The 7,977-nt window shown below is 46.4% G+C and overlaps 1 non-coding gene across 1 annotated transcript; it reads left to right on the forward strand.

The window, feature by feature from the left end:
* The first annotated feature begins 7,364 nt into the window (after positions 1 to 7,364).
* On the forward strand, positions 7,365 to 7,439 carry Trnal-caa (transfer RNA leucine (anticodon CAA)). The gene has a single exon. It is a non-coding gene; the product is annotated as a tRNA-Leu (tRNA).
* Positions 7,440 to 7,977: the final 538 nt, after the last annotated feature.

A 7,977-nucleotide genomic window follows, 5' to 3' on the forward strand; every position in this document is an offset into this window, starting at 1 on the left:
GCCAAAGCCTTGCAGACAAAAAAATAAAAAAAAATAAAAAAAAAAAACGAGAAGCGAAATGTAGTGTGAGGAGGGTTATGCGAGAGGCGTTCAATGAATTCGATAGTAAAGTTCTATGTACTGACTTGGCAGAAAATGCTAAGAAATTTTGGCCTAATGTCAAAGCGGTAGGTGGATCAAAACAAAATGTCCAGACACTGTGACCAAAATGGTACTGAAACAGAGGATGACAGACTAAAGGCCGAAATACTAAATGTCTTTTTCCAAAGCTGTTTCACAGAGGAAGACTGCACTGTAGTTCCTTCTCTAGATTGTCGCGCAGATGACAAAATGGTAGATATCGAAATAGACGACAGAGGGATAGAGAAACAATTAATATCGGTCAAAAGAGGAAAGGCCGCTGGACCTGATGGGATAACAGTTCGATTTTACACAAGGTACGCGAAGGAACTTGCGCCCCTTCTTGCAGCGGTGTACCGTAGGTCTCTAGATGAGCGTAGCGTGCCAAAGGATTGAAAAAGGGCACAGGTCATCCCCGTTTTCAAGAAGGGATGTCGAATAGATGTGCAGAACTGTAGACCTATATCTCTAACGTCGATCAGTTTTAGAATTTTGGAACACGTATTATGTTCGAGTGTAATGACTTTTCTGGATACTACAAATCTACTCTGTAGGAATCAGCAAGGGTTTCGAAAAAGACAATCTTGTGAAACCCAGCACGCGCTATTCGTCCACGAGACACAGAGGGCCACAGACATGGGCTCCCAGGTAGATGCCGTGTTTCTTAACTTCCGCAGGCATTCGATACAGTTCCCCACAGTCGTTTAATGAACAAAGTAAGAGCATATGGACTATCAGACCAATTGTGTGATTGGATTGAAGAGTTCCTAGATAGCAGAACACAGCATGTCGTTCTCAATGGAGAGAAGCCTTCCGAAGTAGGAGTGATTTCAGGTGTGCCGTAGAGGAGTGTCGTAGGACCTTTGCTATTCACAATATTCATAAATGATCTTGTGAATGACATCGGAAGTTCACTGAAGCTTTTTGTGGATGATGCTGTGGTATATCGAGAAGTTGTAACAATGGAAAATTGTACTGAATGCAAGAGAATCTGCAACGAATTGACGCATGGTGCAGCGAATGGCAATTGAATCTGAATGTAGATAAGTGCGATGTGCTGCGAGTACATAGAAAGAAAGGTCCTTTATCATTTAGCTACAATACAGCAGGTTAGCAAGTGGAAGCAGTTAATTCCATAAATTATCTGGGAGTAAGCATTAGGAGTGATTTAAAATGGAATGACCACACAAAGTTAATCGTCGGTATAGCAGATGTCAGACTGAGATTCACTGGAAGAATCCTAAGGAAATGCAATCAGAAAACAAAGGAAGTAGGTTACAGTACACTGGTTCGCCCACTGCTTGAATACTGCTCACCAGTATGGGATCCGTACCAGATAGGGTTGACAGAACAGATAGAGAAGATCCAACGGAGAACAGCTCGCTTCGTCACAGGATCAATTAGTAATCGCCAAAGCGTTACGGAGATGATAGATAAATTACAATGGAAGACTCTGCAGGAGAGACGCTCAGTAGCTCGGTACGGGCTTTTGTTGAAGTTTCGAGAACATACCTTTACCGAGGAGTCAAGCAGTATATTGCTCCCTCCTACTTATATCTCGCGAAGAGACCATGAGGATAAAATCAGAGAGATTAGATCTCACACAGAGGCATACCGACAATCTTTCTTTCCACGAACAATACGAGACTGGAATAGAAGGGAGAACCGATAGTGATACTCGAAGTACCCTCCGCCACACACCGTCAGGTGGCTTGCGGAGTATGGATGTAGATGTAGATGTAGAAGGAGGACCTTCTTGTATGCCATTTACAATTGAAGCCACTAATCCCCCCCCCCTCCCACACCTACCAACCCACCCCTCACTCCGCTAGAGTTACAAAACTGCTACGTCTCACTCAAATTTTCTAATTATTGCAGATATTTTCTTACAACGATTACAACCGGGTCACGTAGCGGATGATTCAGCAAGCGATACAGTGCTTGTGTGTGTGTGTGTAGGTGTGGGGGAGGGGGTAATCGTCCTAACAGGATCATATGCAAGCAGTTCTGTGAACATGATTGCTGTCATATAAGAAGGAAGGAAGCTAGATTAGGATTTAACGTTCTGTCAATATCAAGGTCCTAAGAGAGGGAGAGGAAGCTCGGATTGTTTCAAGGATAGAGAAGGAATTCAGCCCGGCCCTTTCGAAGGAAGCATCCGGGCATTTGCCGGGAGCGATTTAAGAAAATCATCCAAAATGTAAATCTGGTTGGCCGGACGTGGAGCCGAATCGACGTCCTTTCGAATGCCGGTCCTTTGTGCTAACCACTGCACCACTTCACTCACTTTCATCCTGGAAGTATTTATTTTATTTTATTTATTGCCAATTTAATGACCCTTAACTTGATATTTTAAAAGTGATCGTACATGTTACAGTTTTCATTTGCCGTGATTTTTGTAGTTTTTTTGTTTTCGAGGTGGTGGTGGTGATGATGGTAAGTTCCTATGGTCCCTAGGCTTACACACTACTTAATCTAACTGAAACTAGCTTACGCTAAGAACAACACACATATCCAGGCCCGAGGGAGGACTCGAATCTCGGACAGGGGGAGCCGCGTGAACGGTGGCAAGACGCCTTGTTTTCTTTTTATTTGAGCAGAATAATAGTTTTTTAAAATAACAATAATTTGAGGTTGAAATATAAAATTTTGGTAATAAAAGTGAAAGATGATAACACAGGTGAGGGATTTGTTAGTGTCATCACTGGGTAGTGCCGTCAGCTCTTGACCGTGAGTCACAATAAGTTAGTTTATAGTTAGTGGTAGAGAAATGGGACTGCATATCCTGTACGTTAATATTAGGTATTCACCCATGTACGAAATTGTGTACTTTCTTGGCTAGTTTGCCAGCATCTACATTTACTCCAGTATTCGCTATCCTTGACTAGTTTTTGACTGAAGTTTACACTATTTCAGTGCATTTTGGGATGGCAATAATAATTCAACGTGTCATATTTACTGTTCCATCTCATAACTGACTAATAAGACGGGAGTGTCCTTAGTTAACTTACCGTTTAAATGTATAAGGAAAGGGTAACAGATGCTCACAGAGAAATTTAAAATAAACATCCTTGTTATTGTTAACCGATTATGTCGGTCCTACTCGTGGTACACGAGAGTGCTACATCATTCTTTGTTGATACGTGAGATACTCCGCTCTGATATACCAACAAATAGATCAACGTCATATCCTGATACCACATCTCCTTTCTGCATTATTTCACATCTCCACGACGACGCATCTTACTGCGCAGATTACATACATCTCACAGGCACGGGCACATATACAGAATGTGTTAAAAAAAAAGGAACACCGACAACGCTGACTATGTTGTGCGGGAAATCACACTACTCGGTTCTCGAGAAGAAACCCATGACCAGTCTCCTGACTTATTTGATGCGGCCACCCACGAATTCCTTTCTTGTGCCAACTTCTTCATCTAGGGGATCACTTGCAGCCTACCTCCTAAATTATATTTTGGATGCATTCCAGTCTCCATCTTCCTTTACAGTTCTTACCCTCCACAGCCTTCTATGGTATCATGGAATCATGGAAAGTATTCCCTGATGCCCCAACAAATGGCCTGTTATCCTGTCTCTTCTTCTTGCCTATGCTTTCCATACACTCCTTTCCTCGCCGATTGTCCGGAGAACATGCTGATTCCTTACATCTACGTCTACATCTACATCCATACTCCGCAAGCCACCTGACGGTGTGTGGCGGAGGGTACCTTGAGTACCTCTATCGGTTCTCCCTTCTATTCCAGTCTCGTACTGTTCGTGGTAAGAAGGATTGTCGGTTTGCCTCTGTTTGGGATCTCATCTCTCTGATTTTATCCTCACGGTCTCTTCGCGTCATATACGTAGGAGGGAGCAATATACTGCTTGACTCTTCGGTAAAGGTATGTTCTCGAAACTCCAACAAAAGCCCGTACCGAGCTACTGAGCGTCTCTCCTGCAGAGTCTACCACTGTAATTTATCTACCATCTCCGTAACGCTTTGGCGATTGCTAACTGATCCTGTAAACGAAGCGAGCTGTTCTCCGTTGGATCTTCTCTATCGGTTCTGTCAACCCTATCTGGTACGGATCCCACACTGCTGAGCAGTATTCAAGCAGTGGGCGAACCAGTGTACTGTAACCTACTTCCTTTGTTTTCGGATTGAATTTCCTTAGGATTCTTCCAATGAATCTCAGTCTGGCATCTGCTATACCGACGATTAATTTTATATGGTCATTCCATTTTAAATCACTCCTAATGCGTACTCCCAGATAATTTATGGAATTAACTGCTTCCAGTTGCTGACCTGCTATATTGTAGCTAATTGATATGGGTCTTTCTTTCTATGTATTCGCAGCACATTACCATTGTCTACATTGAGATTCAATTGCCATTCCCTGCACCATGCGTCAATTCGCTGCAGATCCTCCTGCATTTCAGTACAATTTTCCATTGTTAATACACCACAGCATCATCCGCAGAAAGCCTCAGTGAACTTCCGATGTCATCCACAAGGCCATTTATGTATATTGTGAATAGCAACGGTCCTACGACACTCCCCTGTGGCACACCTGAAATCGCTCTTCCAGAATGAGATTTTTACTCTGCAGCGGAGTGTGCGCTGATATGAAACTTCCTGGCAGATTAAAACTGTGTGCCCGACCGAGACTCGAACTCGGGACCTTTGCCTTTCGCGGGCAAGTGCTCTACCAACTGAGCTACCGAAGCACGACTCACGTCCGGTACTCACAGCTTTACTTCTGCCAGTATCCGTCTCCTACCTTCCAAACTTTACAGAAGCTCTTCTGCGAACCTTGCAGAACTAGCACTCCTGAAAGAAAGGATACTGCGGAGACATGGCTTAGCCACAGCCTGGGGGATGTTTCCAGAATGAGATTTTTACTCTGCAGCGGAGTGTGCGCTGATATGAAACTTCCTGGCAGATTAAAACTGTGTGCCCGACCGAGACTCGAACTCGGGACCTTTGCCTTTCGCGGGCAAGTGCTCTACCAACTGAGCTACCGAAGCACGACTCACGTCCGGTACTCACAGCTTTACTTCTGCCAGTATCCGTCTCCTACCTTCCAAACTTTACAGAAGCTCTTCTGCGAACCTTGCAGAACTAGCACTCCTGAAAGAAAGGATACTGCGGAGACATGGCTTAGCCACAGCCTGGGGGATGTTTCCAGAATGAGATTTTTACTCTGCAGCGGAGTGTGCGCTGATATGAAACTTCCTGGCAGATTAAAACTGTGTGCCCGACCGAGACTCGAACTCGGGACCTTTGCCTTTCGCGGGCAAGTGCTCTACCAACTGAGCTACCGAAGCACGACTCACGTCCGGTACTCACAGCTTTACTTCTGCCAGTATCCGTCTCCTACCTTCCAAACTTTACAGAAGCTCTTCTGCGAACCTTGCAGAACTAGCACTCCTGAAAGAAAGGATACTGCGGAGACATGGCTTAGCCACAGCCTGGGGGATGTTTCCAGAATGAGATTTTTACTCTGCAGCGGAGTGTGCGCTGATATGAAACTTCCTGGCAGATTAAAACTGTGTGCCCGACCGAGACTCGAACTCGGGACCTTTGCCTTTCGCGGGCAAGTGCTCTACCAACTGAGCTACCGAAGCACGACTCACGTCCGGTACTCACAGCTTTACTTCTGCCAGTATCCGTCTCCTACCTTCCAAACTTTACAGAAGCTCTTCTGCGAACCTTGCAGAACTAGCACTCCTGAAAGAAAGGATACTGCGGAGACATGGCTTAGCCACAGCCTGGGGGATGTTTCCAGAATGAGATTTTTACTCTGCAGCGGAGTGTGCGCTGATATGAAACTTCCTGGCAGATTAAAACTGTGTGCCCGACCGAGACTCGAACTCGGGACCTTTGCCTTTCGCGGGCAAGTGCTCTACCAACTGAGCTACCGAAGCACGACTCACGTCCGGTACTCACAGCTTTACTTCTGCCAGTATCCGTCTCCTACCTTCCAAACTTTACAGAAGCTCTTCTGCGAACCTTGCAGAACTAGCACTCCTGAAAGAAAGGATACTGCGGAGACATGGCTTAGCCACAGCCTGGGGGATGTTTCCAGAATGAGATTTTTACTCTGCAGCGGAGTGTGCGCTGATATGAAACTTCCTGGCAGATTAAAACTGTGTGCCCGACCGAGACTCGAACTCGGGACCTTTGCCTTTCGCGGGCAAGTGCTCTACCAACTGAGCTACCGAAGCACGACTCACGTCCGGTACTCACAGCTTTACTTCTGCCAGTATCCGTCTCCTACCTTCCAAACTTTACAGAAGCTCTTCTGCGAACCTTGCAGAACTAGCACTCCTGAAAGAAAGGATACTGCGGAGACATGGCTTAGCCACAGCCTGGGGGATGTTTCCAGAATGAGATTTTTTACTCTGCAGCGGAGTGTGCGCTGATATGAAACTTCCTGGCAGATTAAAACTGTGTGCCCGACCGAGACTCGAACTCGGGACCTTTGCCTTTCGCGGGCAAGTGCTCTACCAACTGAGCTACCGAAGCACGACTCACGTCCGGTACTCACAGCTTTACTTCTGCCAGAAGAGCTTCTGTAAAGTTTGGAAGGTAGGAGACGGATACTGGCAGAAGTAAAGCTGTGAGTACCGGACGTGAGTCGTGCTTCGGTAGCTCAGTTGGTAGAGCACTTGCCCGCGAAAGGCAAAGGTCCCGAGTTCGAGTCTCTGTCGGGCACACAGTTTTAATCTGCCAGGAAGTTTCATATCAGCGCACACTCCGCTGCAGAGTAAAAATCTCATTCTGGAAACATCCCCCAGGCTGTGGCTAAGCCATGTCTCCGCAGTATCCTTTCTTTCAGGAGTGCTAGTTCTGCAAGGTTCGCAGAAGAGCTTCTGTAAAGTTTGGAAGGTAGGAGACGGATACTGGCAGAAGTAAAGCTGTGAGTACCGGACGTGAGTCGTGCTTCGGTAGCTCAGTTGGTAGAGCACTTGCCCGCGAAAGGCAAAGGTCCCGAGTTCGAGTCTCGGTCGGGCACACAGTTTTAATCTGCCAGGAAGTTTCATATCAGCGCACACTCCGCTGAAGAGTAAAAATCTCATTCTGGAAACATCCCCCAGGCTGTGGCTAAGCCATGTCTCCGCAGTATCCTTTCTTTCAGGAGTGCTAGTTCTGCAAGGTTCGCAGAAGAGCTTCTGTAAAGTTTGGAAGGTAGGAGACGGATACTGGCAGAAGTAAAGCTGTGAGTACCGGACGTGAGTCGTGCTTCGGTAGCTCAGTTGGTAGAGCACTTGCCCGCAAAAGGCAAAGGTCCCGAGTTCGAGTCTCGGTCGGGCACACAGTTTTAATCTGCCAGGAAGTTTCATATCAGCGCACACTCCGCTGCAGAGTAAAAATCTCATTCTGGAAACATCCCCCAGGCTGTGGCTAAGCCATGTCTCCGCAGTATCCTTTCTTTCAGGAGTGCTAGTTCTGCAAGGTTCGCAGAAGAGCTTCTGTAAAGTTTGGAAGGTAGGAGACGGATACTGGCAGAAGTAAAGCTGTGAGTACCGGACGTGAGTCGTGCTTCGGTAGCTCAGTTGGTAGAGCACTTGCCCGCGAAAGGCAAAGGTCCCGAGTTCGAGTCTCGGTCGGGCACACAGTTTTAATCTGCCAGGAAGTTTCATATCAGCGCACACTCCGCTGCAGAGTAAAAATCTCATTCTGGAAACATCCCCCAGGCTGTGGCTAAGCCATGTCTCCGCAGTATCCTTTCTTTCAGGAGTGCTAGTTCTGCAAGGTTCGCAGAAGAGCTTCTGTAAAGTTTGGAAGGTAGGAGACGGATACTGGCAGAAGTAAAGCTGTGAGTACCGGACGTGAGTCGTGCTTCGGTAGCT

This window comes from Schistocerca gregaria, chromosome 7, assembly GCF_023897955.1.
Source record: "Schistocerca gregaria isolate iqSchGreg1 chromosome 7, iqSchGreg1.2, whole genome shotgun sequence".
Lineage (NCBI taxonomy): Eukaryota > Metazoa > Arthropoda > Insecta > Orthoptera > Acrididae > Schistocerca > Schistocerca gregaria.